This window comes from Pleurodeles waltl, chromosome 8 (assembly GCF_031143425.1).
Source record: "Pleurodeles waltl isolate 20211129_DDA chromosome 8, aPleWal1.hap1.20221129, whole genome shotgun sequence".
NCBI classification, from domain to species: domain Eukaryota; kingdom Metazoa; phylum Chordata; class Amphibia; order Caudata; family Salamandridae; genus Pleurodeles; species Pleurodeles waltl.
In genome coordinates, this window is record NC_090447.1 from 218,610,218 (window position 1) to 218,634,237 (window position 24,020).

Genomic DNA, 24,020 nt, shown 5'->3' on the forward strand with positions numbered 1-24,020 from the left:
GAGAGAAAGTTGGAAATAATGCCAGTGCTGCTCCTTGCTATTTACCGCCACAACTGTGACCGACAACGAAGACGACGACGAAGACGACAACGTTAAGTACCACTGCCTAGTACACATGGGAAGAAAGGAAATAGTTACACATGCAACCACTCCCAACCCCTCCCACATCCCAAGCCATACATACCATAACAAGATGTACTTACCAGACACAAGGCAACAAGACCTGCACAAAAGTACACATATGTGCACACCACACACCCCCAGTGAAATGCTGAAACAACGTCACAATAATGTGCCAACAGCACAACTGGGCACTGTACATTTATTAACTGGAGAAAACGTAATGTCCGAATAGGGCCAGTGGCCAGTCCATGTGAAAGACCCTGAAGGGCCAAAATAGTCCGAACTAGACTCCCACATGTGCAAAAGGTACTCCACTTGAAGGGGGCATCAATGAGGCAGCCAGGCACCTCAGCGAACAGGAGCAGGGGGTGGCAGGGGAAGGGACTTACACCTGGAAGGGAGGGCTTCAGCTTAGGTTTGGGAGGGAGATGGGGTTTGGCCTTGCTCTTGGAAGGAGGGGGAGTGGGCCTGGACCAGGAGTGGCAGAGGGGCCTGGGGCAACACGGGGCTTCTTCCTCCATGGGGAAGGGGCACGGGATTGGGAAGGGTGGACTGGGGCGGACTTGGACATGAAAGGGGTGGACTGGGCACGGAGATGGGCATGTTTAGGGAGGAGACGGGGTGGGCCACTGGGTTCGAACAAGTCAATATGGGAAAGGAAAAGATTCTTAGGGGCAGTTGGAGGGAATGTGGAGCCAGTTCTCGGAGTGGAGGTTGAGGGACACATTCACACTTATTTAAGGAGGACACATGGCAACTCACCTGCTGTTCTGGTCACCCATACAGCTTGTCGTACAGGGGTAGGACCCCGTCCACCAGTTTCTCCAGCTCCTCCAAGGTGAAGGCCAGGGCCCGTTACCCTGAGACCCACGCCATCTCATGGACCAGAGTCAGGACACAACAGCAAATGTAGTGGAGTACTAGCCTGCATGGGAATCAGGAGTCATCACCGCTGGTGGCAATCATGATTGGCCCAGGTCCCCCATTGAAATCCATGGAACCAATGATCGGGTGAACACCACCTTCCGCCATGATGGCTAACGCCAGCGGAATGAAGTCACGTCCACACCATCCCTAGATGGCAGGAAGCTGCCATTTTGCGAGCACTACGTCACCATAGCCTGGCCGGGGGCCTCATCCAGAGCCTCAAAATCTATGACCTTAGTCGCCAGCTGACATTAGTCTAGGATCCTGACATTCACCTATCTTTGGAATTGTGTCCTTACTGGGATGCCATTATGACAGATTTCACTCAGCACACATATCCCTGACGGTGTCATTCAGAATTTGCGTATGTGTGTATTACCTATGTATCTCACTTGCAGAAATACAGTTACATCAGGTAATACACATGCATGTTCACACTCAATATGTGTCTTTTCCTCCCCCATAGGTAAAAACCCATGTGGCGAGGAAGGGCCCCATTGGTTTACAGACCCCTTGTTGATTTGGAAACTATGGAGGAACGTCATCTCATTGTCACCTACAGACTCAATTGAGCCACTGTCCATGACCTCTCTGTGTTGTTGGATCCTGTACTGAAACTATCTAATCGGAATCAGCATGCCATCCCTACAACTGTGCAAGTGCTATCTGTACTCCATTTTTGTGGCTACAGGCTCATTTCAGGTGACAGTGGGCATGGGTGCTGGGGTCTCACAGCCAATGTTCATCCTCATCCTGTCAAAATTCCTGGATTCATTCATCCAACACCTGCAAACATCTATCCAGTTTCCCCAAGGGGCTGAACTTCCTGCCATCAAATCTGGATTTTATGCCTTTGCCAAGATGCCCCATGTGATTGGTGCCATTGATGGTACCCACATTGCACTCATACATCCAAGACTGAAGAAACAGGTGTACAGGAATCAGAAGAACTATCACTCCATGAATATACAATTGGTGTGTACTGCTGACCAGTACTTATCACATGTCAATGCCAGGTTTCCAGGCTCAGTCCATGATTCCTTTGTCCTGAGAAACAGCAGTGTACCACACTTAATGGAACAACTACAAGGGGACAGAGGATGCCTCAAAGGTGAATGTGTATGACACTGGATCAGTACATAGCTGACAGTCAGCCAATGTGACGTCAGTTTGTTCAAGCTCTCTTTCCCCTACTTTTGCAGGTGATTCTGGCTACCCCAACTTGCAATGGCTCCTGACATCTGTTAGGAATCCCAGGACAGATGCAGAGAGGAATTATAATGAGTCTCATGGATGTACTAGGTGGGTGGTAGAGGGCACTATAGGTCTCCTGAAGGCTAGATTCCATTGCCTTCATCTCTCTGGAGGATCCCTGTGCTATGTCCCTGACAAGGTGTGTAAGATTGTGCACAAAAGGCGGGCAGAGACCATGTTTCTGCCGGACCTATTATGATGTTGCACACCGCCAATGTGACTGGCGCTGTCCAACCACCTTGTAACAGAAGGTGGAAATGAGCAGTTTAAATGGAGACACTTACCTACAGAGAACAACACACGACCAGAGCCACCATGGAGCCATTCATAAACATCATGCTGCTGCTCCGACTTGCTGAAAGTCAAGGGATACAACGCTGACGTGGACAACACCGACTGTATTACACACACCTATCTTAACACATTTCACAAATGTGTACTGCTACCAAACACATTATAGGGGGGAACGCCACGGCCAGCAGTTACACCTATCATTCCAGACACACACACACTCACATAATACAGCACAAACACACACATTCACAGCACACATTCTTCAGCCAGCACACACACACTGCATGGCAATACAACACATAAATGCAAGGCTACACAACACAGGCCCAGGCACACAGAAGGCCCCATGAAATACACACACAGAGCAACAACAACACAACTAATGCCCCTATGTAAATACATCCACAAACTCACACCGACACTTGCCATGGACAGGACACACAAACAACACACATATACATCCATCTGCATTGGCACACACACACCACCCCATCAAACAACACTGCTATCGACACACAAAGAACACACAATCATAGAACAATGGACCAACAACGCCATGCCCAATGCATGCAGAGACAAATAGACAAGAGACACAAAGAGCACCACAACTACAACTTCTGCGCAGCTGAGATGAGAGCAGCATGACCATACTTGGAAGGTGGCTGCACTGGGACACATGCCATGGTGAACAAGGCACCAAACAACATGCACACAGCAGTTGCAAACACTTGAATATCAGGAACAAGCAATACAAGTAGCAATTGTCATTCATGTGTTTTTTGGTACTTACACAAAGATTTTAAATGACATGTATGCCAACTTGAAAAAAAGGAGGTGAGGACATGTCCTGAAAAGAACTTAGAAAGTATACATAAAATATACCAAACATTCAACCCAATACAGCAGAGTGGAGAATGAGAACTAAACAATTTCAAGGCCTAACAGGCTAAGATTCTGACTTTTTTTACAACTTAGAAGGATTAATAGCATTACTCATCATATAAATATTGTAAGCTACATTTATTATCAATGCAACTTATATTCAACATACAACATTACATAAAGGAAAATCTTTAAGTTAACATACTTTGATTTAATTCAATAAAATAACACAAAAGTGAGAACATATAAAATAAAAAATGGAATTTTTTATACATAGCATAAAATGGAGATTGAGAAGTGCATAACACTTTAAAATATGTGCATGTAGGGAGGAAAAGAGAGAATTACCAAAATCAAATTGCACTATTATTTTCCAGGTACAAAAACAAAGTATAGTTGTCTTTGTAGCCATTTCACTTTAACATTAACAACAATTGAAAAATTGGGAGTTGAACATACCTAAAAAATATATGCAGTGAAGGTGAACACAACACTTAAAAACACCATCCCTTCATCTAAAATTAAATGGAGTTTCGAACCTGTTAGCTTAACTACAACAAAATGCATTCCAAAATCAAACAAACAAGGCAAATGCAAGGAATGATCCATGAAGAACAACCACCATATTGACAACACATATTGACCATCAGTAAAATGAGAGAAATAACCCTAATGCTGCTAATTTGATGATAACAATAGATACAGAAAATGTCAAATGGGTTTATATGTTTTATAACGGTGCTAAACATATTAGTAATAGCTGAACTAATAGCAAAATGACATCTATTTTTAGTGAGACATTCATAACTATAACTAGTCTCCACTCCACCAGGGATTCCTGTCAAGCCTTCAAGTCGTCGGATCTGCAAGTCAGGAAAAAGTTGTAAGGGGACCTGGGGGAACCACCTCCTAATCTTCTTGGCCTGTAGGTTATGCTTGGCAGCCGGAGAATGCGCTCTGCATGCATGTCTTTCTACCTTGCCCTAATTTCCTCCTGTGTGCCCAGGTTGTTTGCTAACAGCAATCACTCTGCTAACTACTCTGGACCACATTTGCTTTTTCTGAGCTATGGTTGTATTTTGTACTTGGGCTCAAAACAATTGTGGTTCTACTCTAGTGATTTTATCCCTTGATTGACAATTCTCCCTCTGTAAAACAGAGATTCTTCCTTCTTGTTATTATGAGTGAATAAAAATAAATGAAATGAAGGGCACACAAGTAAATGAATTAAGAAATACAAATGAAAAATAAACAAAGGGATTGAAAAATAATTTTAACCTGGCTAATGTGTGGCAGTTTCTGCAGCAAAATGGTGTGGTGCAGTGGAATGACAAAGGAGCATGGTCTGAAATGGAGAGTGTTTCATAGTGTGGTATGCAGGTGTTAACAATTCATTAAAAGACATCAGTTGTATGCCGCAAGTAATATACAATGTTGAACGCATCCCAGCACAAACTGCAGCTGTCAGGTATCTGCCACTAGAAAAACACCAACACAACTTTGAAATCTAAGGGCCTCATTACGAGGCTGGTGGTCTTCAGATGGCAGTCAGGACCGTCGCTGCTGTGGCGGTCTGACCACCACATAAAGACCCTGGCAGTCAGACCACCACGGTTCTGCCAGAACCACTGGTATCCATGATTCCGAAGGCCTGTTGGTGGCGGAGATCATAATCTGCCAGGAAAGCGCTGCCCTGCGGATTAGGACCACATTCCCTGCCAACCTTTTCATGGCAGTTTCACTGCCATGAAAAGGCTGGTAGAGAACAGGTGTAGGAGGACAAAGGGTGAGCACCGCCCATGCACTTGCCATGGGCAGTGCAGGGGTCCCCCGCGCAGCACCGTCACAATGTTCACTGTCTTCTGTGCAGACAGTGAACATTGCGAGGGTGCTCGTGCAGCTGCCAGCCCGATTACGAGCTTCAGACAATGCTGCCACATGTTTCCTGCTAGGCTGGTGGGCGGACACTGAGATTTCCACCCACTGTCCTAGCAGGTCACACCTAATTGGTCTGAAGGGGTGGTCGCCACTACAGAGATGGCCAAACTATCGGGAGTTTGATGAATGGGCTTTCTCGTCCATCAATCCATAAAGTATAGTTGGCGCAATCCTGCCATCCTGAGAGCGATGGATTACTGTTAGTCAGAATCGGAGTCCGCTGTGTTGGTAGTTGAAAACAGCATATGCAGCTGAATACACTCTGTAAAAGCGGACAGAGGTTCAGCACCATAGATCTAAAAATGGCGGTCATGATTTTGTGACAGAGTAGTTGAAACAACTGCACGGAGGGACGTCAAAAGTCCTGTCAAGATTTAAATCAGGCCCTTAGCCTGTTTATCCATTCATGTGCCCAGGTATTTACCCATTCTTGCTTCTATGACCTTGGTTACTCACACATTCGACCCACCTATTCCTGCAGTTACTCATTCATCTATTAATATATCCATTGACTCATTATTGATTTTTCTCACTCAACCTGCCAATCATACACACACAAACTCGCCAATCATAAAAGAAGCAAATTAAGTTAGAAAGACACTCCACACTTATTGGCTTTGTCACTGCTGGATTTTGAGAGAAGACACATGCTTTTGCCGGTCATTGGAGAACAGTGCGCCCTTCTGAAGCTCACCCTGGACTCGCAAGGCACTCTGCAAAGCAGAAATAAGCCTTCTCCCATCCACAGCTAGTTGCCTATGGCAGTAAGCTGCATTTTGATTTAACAAATATTTCAAAGGAGAAGGGGAAGCGACCTGCAGGAATAGCTATGTTTGCTTTACAGAAAATATGTCATTAATCAGTACCACAATATTCCTGACAATATTGTCAAAAGGTAGTTGGTAATAGGATGTTTAAGCACAATTTTCAACAAAATATAGTGTGGCATAAAAATATTGTGTCAAGAATAGCAGGACTCAAAAATAATGCTGACAGAAATATCGTAGGTAAAATATTGCTTAAGTGTTTTTTTAATATTGTTGTACATAAAATCTTTTGTAAGTGTTAATTTGTATTCCTTTTTTGTAGTGTATTTGATTTTATATGTTTAATATTTATTTTTGTGTGCATTTACTAAGATATTTTAATACTTTTGAAGTTTTTGAAATTTGTATTTTTAGGTGTATTAATGCATACAAATAATGAATATACAATATTTTTAGTTAGCACGATGTTAAGGTTATTAGGGAATAAGGGTGGGGTGTTTTCAAAAAGTTTATATTTTAATATACATTTATTGTAAACTATTTTATTGGTATGAACATTAATAATGTAACCATTATAAATTAATTATATTAAATGTAAACATCTTTTAAAATATGTGAAATGATTATTTAAATTATACCATAATCCTAATTGGTAATCTTTTAAATATATTAAAATATATTTACTAATGTAAATTATTTGTAAGATTTTTATATCAAAAATATATTTAATGTTTTTTGTAAATCATTTTTTTATATTGAAAATAGTTTTAGGGATTTTGTATTGTTGAAAATTATAATAATGTCTTTGTAAATGATTTGTTTTGAAAAATATTAAATGTTTATATTTACATTTATTTGTAAAGTATAAAAAATATATATATATATATTTTGGTATATTTATTTATTATGCATTTATTTATTAAAAATATTTCAATATTGAGATAAGTTCTGTTGTCAGGAATATATTTTCTAAACTTTATTCTTCTTTGATTTTTACTAAATTACTTAATTTGGTACTTTTTTATTTTTCATTTTTTATTTTATGATTTAAAAAAAAAAATGTATTAGTTTATTTTATTATCTGTGAAAGAGGAGGAATATTAGTAAATAGTAATAAAGGTATACTATTGTTAATATTGATGAACAGGTAATTTATATGCTAATCTTTATTTATAAATATCTAGGTTTTTAGTTTGGCTTATTGTATTTATTATGTATTCTTGTGTATATAACATTTGTTGTGTGAAACACAATGTTTAAAATGTTCAGCAAATTGGTTTGAATTGAATTAGTGCTAGTAAATGTCAACATTTTAGTTTCCAACACCTTCCGGAAATTGGTATAGATTGGAGTGGGACTACTAAATGTTACCCCTTTAGTTTTCAACATTTCTTCAAAATGAATTATGTTGGACTGGAAATAGTAATTGTCACCCCTTTAGTGTTGAACACATTCCCCAAATTGGTTTAGATTGGGATGTGAACTGTAAATGTCATCCCTTTATTATACAACATCTTTCCCTAATTGATATAAATTGAAGTGGGAATAGTAAATTTCACCCCTTTGGTGTTAATTGAAAATGGCTTACACAGGAGTGTGATTATTTAATTTAATCATTTTAGTGTATTTCTTTAATAATGTATTCTATTTAGTGGCAGCAGATTATGTATTTAATTCGTATTTTTGCTGATAAGGAAGATATTTTAAAAAGTTGTTTGTTGTATATTTGTGATAAATAGCATTAATTACCATATTTTCATAGAATAACCAAACGTCACCCATTTTCAAGTTTAATTTACTTTTTCAGTTTATTTAATGTATATTTCTACAATTTATAACATAATTATTTCCAATTTAAAATAATCATGTATAAATACATAAATTAGACTATTTTAATATTTTATTACATAAACTATGCAGTTTGTATTTGTATAATATTATATGCTGTACAGTTTCCTGCTTTGTCTATTGTTTAACATTTATGTAATGTTTCTTAAATAGTTTCATATACATTTTTTTCAACAAAATTTTAACATAGCATTTGTCAGAATATATATTTGATAATTGTACATCTTTATACAATTATTTAATGTATAATTTTTTTGTGTAATAAAATATTTTGCTAGTTATTTATATGAACAAATGATTTGTCATGTTGGTCAAGAATATGTTATAGTTTGTTGGTAGTTTTGTATATTAGTAGGTTTTTATAATATGATTTGGCTATTATTGCTAAGTAATGTACTCATTTTTTTATGAAGAGTTTGACTTTACATTGTAGCATGTTGTCCATTCTTTATGTTTGTGTAGGTGCAATTTGGGCTACAGATTGCTCCATTCATAGTTGTTGGTAGCTCTGATCATTTTGTAATGCTATAAATGTGTAGGTTGGGTTCTGCTTATTGTGGATAAGAAGTCATTGTGCCATCATTCCAATGTTTTGGTTTGTTTTGGGTTCTTGTGCCAAGATGCTGTCATAGACATTCCAACATAACATTTAGAATTTCACATTAAAGAATTTGGGTTGGTGTTGGTGGCGAAACAATGCATTCTGCTTACCCAAATATCTTCAAAATAATTCATTAGTGGGCTTAGTTTGTCTTCATTTGGTTGGTAGAAAGGAAAGGGCTAATATTACTAAAGAGTAATTATTAGTGACCTCTGTGACAGCCTCAAAGGCTAATGTTATAATTTTTACCTGATACACTGATTTTATTGGATTTTTGCAAAACACAAAGACAGACACATGCACATCCGGTTTCTGACATTAACAACAAGGATCACATGCACAGTCACCTGAGAGATCCCTTTAATCCAAAGTAGTCCCACCAATTCCCCCAGATCTTTCAGTGTTTAATAGGACCTGTCCTGCATAGGGAGGCTCCTCCAACTTTGCACACAAGTCCATTGCCCTGTGCCAAGCTTTCAAGTCTGGGGAAGTGGTGCAGTTCCACTTTTGGGTAGTGTCACTTTTAGCAAGTGATGTTATGAGTCCCACTATGTATCTGTCATGCCTCCTTCCACCCAGATATTCTTGTAGGCCTAGGAGGGCAATGTGAGGTGAAAAGTCCACTGTTCTCTCCAATACACTAGACAGAACATAGGTCCAGTAGTGGTTAACAACAGGACATGTCCCAACTACAGGGTAGAAATCAGCTACTTGACTACTGCAGCAATGACAAGTGGGCGACGGGAACCAACCAGCCCTCCAAAGCAGCAAGGGGGTCAAGTAGGTGGTATGCTCAAAATGAACCTGCATTAAGTGGAGATTAGTTGATATGGACAGTTCTGTGGGTGCCATGGGATCCTCCCTCCATTTTTCATCTTCCAAAATACCAACCCTGGATTCCCAGTGCTTACACGGGGGGAAGAGCAACTCTAGAGAACTGAAAACCAATTATCTAAATATACAAGAAGTACTGCCATGCGCCTTCAAGGGCCAAAACACGGGTGCCTTCCTGATGGAAATATGATGTGAGAGCAGGGCATGCCAGAGCTGCAAGATGTTTTTAAAAATTGAGACTGATGCAGTTGGAAGTAAGCCTGCAGATCCAAAAAGGACCGCATATGTAACCCGTGCCACATGTCACCCAAATGAGAAATACTGATTATGATCCACTTCCCAAACCTAGGTAAACTGGCCACTTGTTGGAGCCAGGTGCCCCTCCAGAGGTAGGTCTGGAGAGTAATCTTCCAGTCCCAGCCAGTCCACTTCAGCACAGACTGCCATGCCACATGCACCACCCATGTGAGGTCAGGGAGAGAATGATGAATCGGCAAGCTGTATAAGTGGCCCAACAATGATTTATGGAATCTCAGATAGTACTCCACGAGGAAGCGATCTGTGCCTACTGTCTTGCCTGGTTCATGTCCAACAGTGCTGTATTAATCTCTTTCAGGGGTGATAGGCTTCTCAAAATCCCTAGCATCCATGCGGCAAACGTGCAGGAAGGGTGGACGGGGGTAGGTCCGTTATTAGTAGAGAGGAATGCTTGTGCAGTGGTCTTGGTTGTTTCGCATACAGAGTCCAGTAGTAATCCACAAATGCTAAAGCAATGTCCCGGGTTTCTCTGATCTTCCCCTGCATGGGATCCATGAGGCTAGGAACCACCCTGTATGCAAAGTTGTGGGTCACCAGCCAGTAAAAGAGCTTGTTGGACTTATCTACCAGGTGTAAATCCTACTCCATGAAGTAATCCAACACAACCTCACTTAGTCGAGGCACAGTTTACTTAAGGACAGCCTATCAGGAGTCATTTGATGCAATTCTGCTTTGTCCCCTTCAGAATCCTCCTCAGGGGGTGATACTGGCTGCTAGCCACTCAATCTGCATCTGTTTCTGCCTGTCCTGGGCTCACAAATGTGTTCCTGCAACACCTTGCATAAAGTCTTTGCAGATTGTCCAAAGAGCTCCAGGGGATTCCATAGAATCCACATTCAAATTCAGAAAAGGGTTGAGTTCCTGAGAAATAAAATCAATGTCATCATTAGCAGTGAGGAGCCAGGCTTTGAGTCGCTAGATGGGATGATACCCAATTTCCCTACCACAAATTTGGACGGTGACCAGGGCATTATCTGATGTTCCCCTACAAAGGATAAATTACCCTGTAGTGTGAAGTAAGTCAGTGGTGGGCATAAATAAAAGATTGATTTGTGATCTGGTCCTGTGTGCAGCAGAGGTATCAGTAAGGGCCTGTGTGTGAGATTCCATGTTCATCCAGGATTAGATTCTAGACATGAGGCCAATATGTGGGTCCCAACAGCTTCCTAGAGCTGTCTTTGGCAGAAGACATCACCATGTTAAAGTCATCACCCATCACTGTGACACCTCTGGGAAGATCTGACAGTACTGCCCTCATTGTGCCTAGTATAGGCCAGGAATCTGCATGGGATATACACACTCATCATTCTGTAAACCTGCCCTTCAATTGATCCCTCCACTGTGAAATACCTAAGCTGTGGATCTGCTGTGTTATGGTAGAACACCTTGGGCACATGTTTATGGATTAAAATGCCCACCCCTCAGGAGCTCCCTCGTGTAACCAGTGTGGTATACTTTATCATACCCATTGGGGGCAAGGATTGGGCAGCGAATGCCCAGAGGGTGAGTCTCCTGCAATAAGAAGACATCCGAGGCATTGCAATTTGCAAAACCCAGCACTGTGCTCCACTAAATGCAATCATTCAGGCCATTAACATTCCACATCAAGAAGTATGGTGTATCCAGGAGCTGTGGTGATCCCACTATGCACAATAGTGGGATAAAGGACTATTGGGACTCTAGCCTGCCTGGAATACAATTATACATGGCTAACTGGGCCAAACCACCCAAACCAAACCCCCTACCACATGTGACCCCACTCTCCATACTTCTACCCCATCTGCCACCCCAACAATACAAACGACATACATTCTAGAACCAACTCTAGGGCAGTCTACTAACATTGCCCCACTGAAGAGTACTAAGTACAAAGGATATCATCCTGCTGGTGAAACAAGTATTTCAAGGGTGGTGACCTCAGAGGCACTGCAGTCCTGTGTTCAATCACATTAGCTTTGGGACAAGTTGGAAGGGCTCCTTACAGCAGAGGGCCAGTTGCAGTTGGGAACCTGCTGTTGTGCCCTTGAGTATGACTGGGTCATTTGTGGCCAAAGAGGCTGGTCTACGTCAGCTGCTTATGGGGACCCCTCCACCTGATATGGCTGTGAGGGCAAAAGCAGCTGTCAGCATCATTGTATGGGGACTGCACTCCCTATGAGGGGGGCGAGTGCCATGCAGCATGGGCTGCTCTGTCACCCGCTCCCAAGCCACCTCAGGGGTGTTGAAGAAGAATGATTTGGAGGCATGAAGGACCTGCAGCCAGACTGGGAAAAGGAGCACATATCCTGTAAGAATTTACGTTGCACCTGAGCCAGCCGAATGTAGTCTGTAAAAATGAAAACACTGGAGAACTAGAAACATGTGGATGCTCTCTCTTTTGCAATATGAAGGATAACATTGCTGTCTTTGTAGTTAAGGATCTTAGCGATCATTGGATGGGGAGGTGCCCCAAGTGGAGAGATCGTTGCCAACAATCTGTGGGCCCTCTTCACAATGAAAAAGGGAGATAATTGCCCTTCTAGAACCCATGATAAATCATTTGCCTAGAATGCTTTTGGAGGCTGTCCCCTTGGGGAAGTCCACAAAGCACAGGTGATTATGTTGTGCCTGATTCTCTGCATCTTCTGCTTGGTTTTCTAGGGCACGAGACGCTGTGGTTAGTGAGTCACATCCACCTTGAGGGACTCATTAAGAGTCTGGCGGTCCTGGGACCACCAGACTCACGATGATGGTCGGACCGTCACAAAAGTAGCGGTCCGTCCTCTATATTATGACTGTGGCAGAGATGGCATGATTCGACTGCTGGCAACGCCAGGCTGCCGCCAGTTGACAGCCTACTGGTCTCATCAGTCGTAATCCACCAGGGCAGTGCTTCGGATTCTGAGTCCCCGTTCCACCAGCCTTTTCATGGCAGACAGACTACCATGCAAAGGCTGGTGGAAAGGGGGAGTCGGGTCCCCCTGGGTGCCCGTCACACTTATCACTGCCTGAATTACAGGCAGTGAAAAGCACAAAGAGTGGTGTTGTACCTGACGCACCGCAACATTGCTGCCGGCTTGATTACAAGCCGGCGTCAATATTGTGGTGAGTTTCCAGCTGAGCCGGCAGGCAGAAACACTATTTTTGCCCGTTGGCACAGTGGGAAACTCCTAATAGGGCCCACGGAGGGATGGCTGCATAGGCGGTCATCCTGATGTGGTACTCTGGCAGGTGTCCTCCACCACCTGCCAAAGTTGTAATGAGTCCCAGAGGGTTAGAGAACCGAGATGCAGACCGTCATCCCAGTAACCCAGTCACCAACATTACGGAGGTCCTGGTGCAAGAGCGAGACATCCACCACAACTTTTCCAATCCTAGTCTCCAAAGCCATTCGGGAGGACTGCATTGCTAGGAGGATGTGCATGGTGTTAGGCTGGCTAGCCTGTGATATGGGGGCTGAGTCAACTGTGTGAGTTTTAAAGGCTGTGGTTTAGTGGGCCATGTTTTAATTTGTGGTGAGCAGCGGTAGGACCCACGTGCCACATGATGATCCTTGGGTCCAAAAACAAAGGGGGGTATAAACCATGCCTCACATGTGCCTCAAAGAATCAAAGAAAACTTGTCGCGCCCTTGAGAAAGCCTGGCGCAAGGACCGCACCGCTGACAACATGACCGCCCTCAAGAACGCTACCCGCGAACACCACCACCTGATCCGCGCTGCCAAAAGGAACTTTTTCACCGACAGACTGGACAAAAACAGACACAACAGCAGAGAACTCTTCAGCATCGTCAAGGAGTTCTCCAACCCCAGCGCCAACGCCAACGCCGTCACGCCCTCACAGGATCTGTGCGAATCCCTCGCCACTTTCTTCCATCGCAAGATTAGCGACCTCCACGACAGCTTCGGACACCAGACCCAACCATACACCACCGAACCGGCATCCACGGCCATCACCCTCAACAACTGGTCCCACATCAACACGGAAGAAACCAAATCCATCATGATCTCTATCCACTCCGGCGCCCCTTCGGACCCCTGCCCGCACTTCATCTTTAACAAAGCCGACGACATCATCGCCCCGCACCTCCAGACCGTCATCAACTCTTCTTTTTCTTCTGCTACCTTCCCCGAATGCTGGAAACACGCCGAAGTCAACGCCCTACTTAAGAAACCTACGGCTGACCCGAGCGACCTAAAAAACTTCCGCCCCATCTCTCTTCTGCCTTTCCCAGCCAAAGTAATAGAGAAGACCGTCAACAAACAGCTGACCACCTTCCTGGAAGACAACAACCTGCTCGACCCCTCACAAACCGGATTCCGAGCCAACCACAGCACTGAAACCGCCCTCATCTCAGTCACTGACGACATCAGAACCCTGATGGACAACGGTGAAACAGTCGCCCTCATTCTGCTCGACCTCTCGGCTGCCTTTGACACCGTCTGTCACCGCACCCTATTCACCCGCCTCCGCTCCACCGGGATCCAAGGCCAGGCCCTGGACTGGATCGCCTCCTTCCTCTCAAACCGTTCCCAAAGAGTTTACCTCCCTCCGTTTCGCTCAGAACCCACCGAGATCATCTGCGGCGTACCCCAAGGCTCATCACTCAGCCCGACACTCTTCAATGTCTACATGAGCCCCCTCGCCAACATCGTACGCAAGCATGACATCATCATTACCTCCTACGCCGACGACACCCAACTTATACTCTCCCTCACCAAGGACCCCGCCAGCGGCAAGACCAACCTACAAGAGGGTATGAAGGACATCGCAGATTGGATGAGGCTCAGCCGCCTAAAGCTGAACTCTGAAAAAACGGAAGTCCTCATCCTCGGCAACACCCCGTCCGCCTGGGACGACTCCTGGTGGCCCATGGCCCTCGGCACCGCACCGACCCCCACAGACCACGCCCGCAACCTCGGCTTCATCTTGGATCCTCTTCTCACTATGACCAAGCAAGTCAAAGCCGTGTCCTCCGCCTGCTTCCTCACCCTCCGCATGCTCCGCAAGATCTTCCGCTGGATCCCCGCCGACACCAGAAAAACCGTGACCCACGCCCTCGTCACTAGCCGCCTGGACTACGGCAACACCCTCTACGCCAGGACCACAGCCAAACTCCAATATCGCCTGCAACGCATTCAAAACGCCTCGGCCCGCCTCATCCTCGACATACCCCGCAGCAGCCACATCTCCGCACACCTGAGACACCTGCATTGGCTCCCTGTCAGCAAAAGGATCACCTTCCGACTTCTCACCCACGCACACAAAGCCCTCTACGACAAGGGACCGGAATACCTCAAGAGACGCCTCAGCTTCTACGTCCACACCCGCCTCCTCCGCTCCTCTGGCCTCGCACTCACTGCTGTCCCTCGCATCCGCCGCTCCACGGCAGGTGGGAGATCTTTCTCCTTCCTGGCGGCCAAGACCTGGAACTCCCTCCCCACCAGCCTCAGGACCACCCAGGACCACTCCGCTTTCCGGAGACTCCTAAAGACCTGGCTGTTCGAACAGCGATAACCCCCCCCTTTTTCCCCTAGCGCCTTGAGACCCGCACGGGTGAGTAGCGCGCTTTATAAATGTTAATGATTTGATTTGATTTGAAAGCGAATTCTGTGCCACATAGGGCTCTATGTAGCATGGGGACAGACATTAGGGGTGTCCCCAACCCACTTGCATGGAGGTCTGCTCAGCAAGACGAGCAATCAGTCCCTCACCGCCTATGCTAATCCATCAAGAAGTCTTCAAGTAGGCGAGGCAGCCTTCAACAGGCAGCGGGTGGGGATGAAAGGGCAGAAAAAGCATCCCATGATCTAGCTCCAGGTCCTATGGGGGAGGGAATCATTGTCCTTGGCCTCGGCAGAAGCAGTGTAGCAGGCACACGGAGCCACCCACATGCACACACCCCACTTTCCCCCAACAGTGGTGACACCCAGGCAAGTGCAGTGGTACCTCTCAGTGGAACAAGGCTCCCACAGCCACGCAGGGTGGGAGCACTAATTACAAGGCCCTCCACCGCTAGCACTCACCTCAGCATCCAAATCTTTTCGGATTTTGTAGGAGCTGCTCTTCATTCTCCAAACCCTGTGCTTTAGGTGTCCCTGTGACCACACCTCTACCTCAGTACCACACTCCAGGTCCACTGCACGTGCCCCAGCACTGGGTCACCCTGGTAAATGCAACCCTGGGAATTATACCATCATTGCCAGAGGTTCATCAGTGGCTGCCATATTACTTGTGGCCTACCAAAATAGACTTGGGCCCAAATTGACAACACCTCTGTGCCCCTTCAGGGTCAGTATGCGATGGCAGTCAATGTCCCCTTGTCAGGTAAAAGATAGGAAACGTGAGCAGCAAGGATGGCAGTAGAGTCAGCGGAGAGCAAGTAGGTTACTGAGGGACGACCACCATCTTGGCTGACCCAGCCATGCTCTCTTGTGCTATTGTTTTTTATTTTAAAGTCAGATTGACTGCTTGTATCATATTCTACACATGCAGATTGGATTGTTGGGGGTGTCTCAATATGCTTTGATTTAAATTGTAGTAACAGTCATGGATGGTATGGGAGAAAAGGTTTACAATTGGTTGAATCATGTCTTATTCAAAGTCTATGATTATTTTTTGTGGGCAGTAGTTATTCGTTTTCTGTTTAATGTGGGATAAGAGCTCCAAGTAAGTATTACTTTTTTTTTTTTTGGTAGTAGGGCATATATAAGGGATATTTGTGTTATGATATTCATCATGTATGGTACAAAATGGAATGAATGGTTTGTGAAACGTTTTGAAGATCTCATCCATAATTCTGGTTTGACAATGGCTTAGTTTTGGTAAATTGTCTTTGTAGAAAATATTAGGATTTGTCTATCAATCTTAAATTGTCATATAATAGTAAGGGTTCCTTGTTATGTCATTTTAAAGTGTTCAGGTATTTCTATATCTTGCCATATTCTAGGAGCAGGAATGATATTGCTGGTGGCATTTTTAGCTCATACAATTTAATGTTTTAAAGTGGGTATGGGTTATAGGTAGTCTGTGATGTGTTCAGTGACAGTGTTCAGTGGTCTGTGTTCAAGGAGTATATATTTTAAAACTTTGGTTGTGGGCTTCTGGAAGCTGGTGCTTGCCTTTCCTTTGCCCTGCAATACTTCCATTACTTCTATTTCTGTTACATGCGGGAGGAAGTTGTGTTCCTTTACATTAATTACAACATCATCTTTTGTAGTGGCTCTCCCATATCATGCATTAGAAAATATTTGGTACATATCCAGTTCACATTTTCCATCGATGTACTGTCTTGGTTGTAGGTGTAACTCATGTGACTTAGGGCCTCATTATGAGTTTGTCAGTCCGAGGGCCGCCACACTTGTGTTGACGGTCGGACTGCTGCACTCTGGGTGGTCTGACTACCCAATTTCAATCCTGGTGGGCGGACAAACCAGGGGACTACCGTCCCCGCCAGGAACATGGATTCAGTGCTGCCGGCTGATTACAACTCCCCTCTTGCCAGCCTTTCCATTGTAGTTTCACAGGCATGGAAAGGCTGGTGGTGAGGGTGTGCTAGTAGCCAGAGGAGCCACCTCTGCAATGCCGTTCCCAGGGCATAGGCAGTGCAGGGGACTCCCTGACCAACAGCATCGGAATGGGCACTTACCACTTTGCAGACAGTGAGCATTCCGAGGGTGCTGGTCAGCCCCTTCTTGGCTACCTTTAAGGGAGCCAAGTGCTATCTCGTAGCACTGTTCCTGTTGGTCTGACACCAAGAAACACTCTATCACAATGTTTCCTTCAGTCAGACCGGACGAGAGCGTGGAGTAGCAAAAACTCAGAGAACTCTTCCAGGGGACAAGAGTTTGCAGTCCACCCCTAGATGAAATGTGGACGAGGTGCTTTACTTTCTATTAGAAGAAAAAGGAGCATACATTTTCTTTTAAATGTTTTTTTGTTGGTAGTTTGTAGAGGTTGTGGTTGTTAGTTTTTTTTATCACTTTTGTGGTGATAATTTATATGTACTTACTATTTATGCCTTTTTCCTGGTTTGTGATTGGTATTTTCAGCACTTTCCAAAGCTGTATATTTATTGTTTAGTCCGTTCATGTAAAGAGATAGGGTTTGGAGAGTGTTTTGCTATTTTACATTTATAATATTAATCACAAGTACGTTTTATTTGAAATATATTATTTACTTACTTTACAAGGTAGTTGTCAAGATGTATATATCTGTTCTGAAGGGTCTGGTCAGAGAATCCAGAGGAGTTTTCTCCCTTGCAGCTTTTTTTCATTTTTGAAGTGTTTAGTTAATGAAATCTGTGTCCCTTTTGTCTTGTTGATTTAATTGTTTGAGTGATTTTATCGATGATGTTTTGTTATAGTTTGATTTTATTGGTTAGTTTTAGTTTGAATTGTTTATTGGTTAAATCTTTCTTTGGTAAATGATAATTTATGTTTTATTTATGAAGCTAAATATATAGCCTGAAACTCAGTTCAACGTTGCCCTGGCTGGTTACAAGCCCGCCTGCCAGGGTTTTAATTGGGCTGTTGGATCGCCTAAGTTGAGGTGGTCTGACTGTCAACGCGAGTGTGGCAGTCCTCGCCCCTTACTCAATCAGAATAGGTTGTTTGCTCATATTTTAAAACTTTATCTCATTCATTCAGAAAATGTGGTAAAATGGTGTTGAATAATGCATTTCACAGAACATGTTGTAACACATTTTTCTAAAAAGCAAAGGGTCTGAAGAGGCACTTCTAAAATGTTCCAGTATTCCTGTGGATTATCAATTAAGCTTGTCTTTTCCCAGAAGTGTTGCAAGTCCACCTATCCTAAAACAATCAGCCTATTTCGTTTGCAAGGTCCCTAAATGGTGAGAATTAAGCCCAATATATTGGGGCCAATATTTTGGACACAAGGGCAAGCAAATGACTATAAATACCAGCAATGTGCAAGGTGACAGCCAGCACTCATACTCACAAAAATATAGACACTAGCAAGACTCAAGATTGGCTCAGACTGCACGTCTGGCTCCGCCTCGACTCTTTTACCATGGAGGCTGGAGGGCTAATCCCTTCTAACAATGATTTACAGGTGTTTGCAAGATAAAAAAAATTAGATGCAGGGCAGCCAAATATCTAATAATAAAGTGTGTTCTTCTGAGTGTGTGTCTTCAGCCAAGCTCAACTGTAATTTGCATGTGTCTTACCTAAGGCCTGCAAAAAGGTACAGATCTCATTGCTTTATTAATCACTGTAACTGCTGTCATTAATTTGCTGACTCTTTCCCTCTTTTAAGACAAAGGGGCTGATTCTTAGTTTGGCATACCCATGACCACAATGTTGGCAGTGGCGGAAAGACAGCCATGAGTCAAGTGGAGCAGACTGTTGTATCATGAGTTTGGTGGTCGATTAAATAGAAGACCGCCAGCGGTCCGTCACCACCCCCAAGCAGCACAGACCACTGGGGTCGTCTGAAGGCACAAACTGGCCGGCAGAGACCATGTTTCCACCAGACCTATTACGAGGTTGCACACCACCAATGTGACCACCGCGGTCCAACCACCACGTAACAGAAGGTGGAACTGAGCAGTTTAAATGGAGACACTCGCCTGCAGACAGCAACTCACATCCGGAGCCGCCATGAAGCCATTCCTAAATGTCATGCCGCTGCTACTGCAAAGGATACGATACTGAAGTGGATGACACCAACCGCAAGTACACACACCTATGTTAGTATGTTTTACAAATTTGTACGGCTATCAAACAGGTTATGGGGGGAACACCAAGGCCAGCAGCTACACCTATCATTCCAGACACACACACTCACATACTGCAGCACAAATACACACACATTCACAGCACACACACTTCAGCTAGCACAAACACACGGCATGGCAATACCACACTTATACGCATGTCTACACAACACAGGCTCAGGCACACTGAAGGCCACACAACATACACACACACAGCAACAACACCACAACTAATGCACATGTACAAATACATTCCACAAACTCACACCCAGCACTGGCCATAGACAGGCCACACATACAACACACATATATATCCATCTTCTATGGTACACACACACCACCACCATCAAACAACACTGCTATCAACACACACATCAAACTCACTCATAGCACAATGGACCAACAATGTCATGCCAAATGCACGCAGAGACAAATAGACAAAATACACAAAAAGCACCACCACAATGACATCTGCACAGCTGCAATGAGAATAGCAGGACCATACTTGGAGGGCACCTGCACTGGGATACATATCGTGTTGAACAAGACCCCAAACACCATGCGCACAGCAGTTGCAAACAATATCAGGGACAAGCAATACCAATAGCAATTGTCATGCACAGTCACACAATGGGAGAAGGGCAAGACAACAATGCACACACAACTCATACTCCATGGGACATATCCCTACACCAACCAGCTAGAGGCGACACAAACCTAAATGGACACATGTGCAAATGCAAAGCTAACTACCACAACTCAACACACTCAATGTCGGTACTGAGAAACTTCAAGAACACACACATCACATGTGCACCATAGCCATATCAGGGAGCAAGTCATTCACCATACATGCCCACACTGTGCAACACAGAAAGATACACATAGCACTATAAACACGAAACAGTACATTGGCACCAACATTGCAGCAACAGACAGATACCTATCACGCAACACACACCTTTCCCAGGGGGGAACAACAGCACTGCACACAAACTCACATACTTCAAAAAACACCACATGGAGCAGCAAGCAGGCTAGACACACAACCAATGTCACCCAGGAACAACAGAAAGCTAGGGAGGGAAATGCAGGACAATTGTGAATCTAAAACACCAACAACTGGTTGGGTTTGTTCAAGAAACTGTTTTTTAGTCCAAGGCCATAGACCAGTCCAAAAATGTGTGCCCAAAATGCAGTGTCAGGCCCCTATTTGACTCCTAACTATATATAACCTCCACATGTAGGTGAGTCAAGGGGTCAATCACGCACCTCAGGGGTTATTGGAGGGGCAGGAGTGAGGGTGGATTTGGGCTTTGGAGGGGGGATTTGGGTTTGGGCTTGGGAGGAGGTTCCCTTCTTGAGAAAGGTTGACTTCTTCTTAGTGGGGGAGGGGCATGGGTGCTTGCAAGGGGGCATGGGAGGTCTTAGAGGTGAAAGGGATGGCCTTGGGGAAGGAACTGACCTTTTGGGGGTGGTACAGGAGTGGGAAGAACAGGGGTAAGGTCAAGCTCAAACAGGAAAAAGTTATTTGACACATGGGGATGGTCATCAGAATGTGGTCAGGATTTGAAGGTTGAGGGAGTGCTTGACTGACGTGTAGGTGTGGATGTTTTGGGTGCTTGTGTGTGTTGGGTGTCTATTGGGTGGGTGAATGGGGGCATTTATGTGTTTGGAGCTGAGGGGGTGGAAGTGTTAGGAGATGCCCTTGAGTGCGGGTGGGTGTTTGTTGGGGTGGTGACTGCAGGTATGTGGGATGTGCTACATATAGGTCTGTATGTGGTTATGGTGTCTGTGGGTGTGGTGACTGGGGTGGACGTCTGAGGGTGTGCTGGGGTAGCATCTACAGGTATGAAAGATGTGGTGGCTAGATCAGTGACTGGTGATTTGATGTCTATAGGTGTGTCAGATGTTGTGTGTGATGTTGGGGGTGGGTGGTATCAGGAGAAATTATGACTGTTGCTATGTCTGCAGGTGGATGTTGTTTGTGTGCGTGCCAGTGGGGAGTCTTGTGGTGCTTCAGTTTGTGTACGCTAGCCTTATCTGATAAGGTGGATGCATGCAAGCCTGTCTATTTGCTTTGGGTGGGTCAGGGAAGGGTGCTTTGGATTGGGAAGAGGAAGGTGGAGGGGGCGGAAGACAAGGGTAACTGGCTGTCACCATTGTGGAGGCCAGAGCCTGAAATGATCTCTGTAGCCCAGAGATCTCACTGTTAAAGCACTCCAGGAATGCATTGCTTTGCTGGATCTGATCTGTCAGTCTCTGGATGGCATTCGCAATAGCCATCTGACCCATAGAGATTGACCTCAGGAGGTCAATGGCCTCCTCACTGAGGGCAGCAGAGCTAACAGCGACTGAGGCAGAGGTGCCTGTGACAAAGGAGACGTCCACCCTCTTGGGTGAGCGGCCACTGCCAACTGGGTAGGGAGCAGCAGTGACGGCAGTGATAGAATGGGGGGGATGGACAATGACGGTGCTGGGGTTGTCCCCAATGGGTCCGCCACCACTAGGGAGTGGCCACCGGAGGAGAAATTTGATGATGTAGTACCAGATCTGGTCCCTCCCGTGTCACTCCCCATGTTCTCTGGGCCACTAGGTCCCTCGTTGTTGGTGGTCTCGTCAGATGCTTCTCACTTGGCTCAGCCCTGTCTCCTTCGCCTACCGGTGCTGATGCTGCCAAAACAAGGCGAAGTAAAGTCATAACACGTAAATGATGCAACATCAATCACAACTCTGTGAGACAAAACATACGATCATGTCAAGTGGCCCACCTCATAAAGTGACAGCAAAGTGCCAGCATCATGTGCCAGTACACCCCTCTCCCAAAGGAAATCCTTTGTTTTGCCTTCCAGGGCTCCAGCTTTTCAAGCAATTGGAGGGCAGAAACCTGTCTATGAGGTGTCAGCAGCTGGGGCTGCCTTTAAAACCTCAGAAGGCTGAAATGGCAATACTGGGTGTCCTCTAAGGAGGCCCCAGAGTGCATGGAATCATACAACTAATGCTTGCAAAAGCCTTGGGGTGTGACTCCAACATATTTAATACCAAACATGCCTATGTTCAGAGTTACCAGCCTGTAGTGACTTATGTCCAGTACATGTATAAAATGGCATCCCCGCACTCACAAAGTCTGGGAAAATGGTCCTTGAGGTCATGTGGGCAACTCTGCTAGTGCAGGGGTGCCCTCACACACAGACACTTTGCACCCTGCCCTCAGGGCTGAAAGGCCTGCTATAAGGGTGAATTATAAGTGACCCTGTGCAGTGAAAGGGGCCTGCACCTTTTCACACAGGCTGCAATGGAAGTCCTGCAGAAGCCTTCAACCTCGCCCCCCTCAGAAGCCTCCCAAGACAGACCAACACCAGGAAACCTCAATGGTTCACAGACGCCCTCAAAGAATCCAAGAAAGCCTGCCGTACCCTCGAGAAAACCTGGCGCAAAGATCACACCACAGAAAACATGTCAGCCCTCAAAACCGCCACCCGCGAACACCACCAGCTGATCCGCGCCACCAAAAGAGCATCCTTCAAAGAGAGACTGGACAAGAACACCCACAACAGCAAATAACTCTTCAACATCGTCAAAGAGCTCTCCAATCCCAACGCCAGCTCCAACTCCATCACGCCCTCACAAGAACTCTGCAACTCCCTCGCTACCTTCTTCCATCGAAAGATCACCGACCTACACGACAGCTTCGGTCCACAGATCCCGCCGACCACCACAGAACCCACAGCCCCAGCCGTCACCCTCAACACCTCGACACCCATCAGCGCCGAAGAGACCAAAACTACCATGAACACCATCCACTCCGGTGCCCCCTCGGACCCTTGCCCTCATTACATCTTCAACAAAGCCGACGCCAGCATTGCCAGACCATCATCAACAGCTCGTTTGCATCTGCCACCTTCCCCGAGAGCTGGAAACACGCAGAAGTCAACGCTCTCATGAAGAAACCCACGGCGGACCCCAGCGACCTGAAGAACTTCCGCCCCATCTCGCTCCTCCCCTTCCCGGCCAAAGACATCGAGAAGGCCATCAACAAACAACTGACAAACTTCCTCAAAGACAACAACCTGCTTGACCCCTCCCAATCCGGATTTCGGGCCAACCACAGCACAGAAACCGCCCTCATCGCAGTCACTGACGACATCCGAACCCTGCTGGACAATGGAGAAACAGCTGCCCTCATCCTCCTCGACCTCTCGGCTGCCTTCAACACCATCTGCCACCGCACCCTAATAACCTGCCTCCGCTCCACCGGTATCCAAGGATAGGCCCTGGACTGGATCGCCTCTTTTCTCTCTGACCGCTCCCAAAGAGTCTACCTCCCACCTTTCTGCTCGGATCCCATTGAGATCATCTGCGGCGTCCCACAGGGCTCCTCGCTCAGCCCTACTCTCTTCAATGTCTACATGAGCCCCCTCACCGACATCGCACGCAAACACAACATCAACGTCATCTCCTACGCCGACGACACCCAGCTGATACTCTCCCTCACCAAAGACCCAGCCACCGCCAAA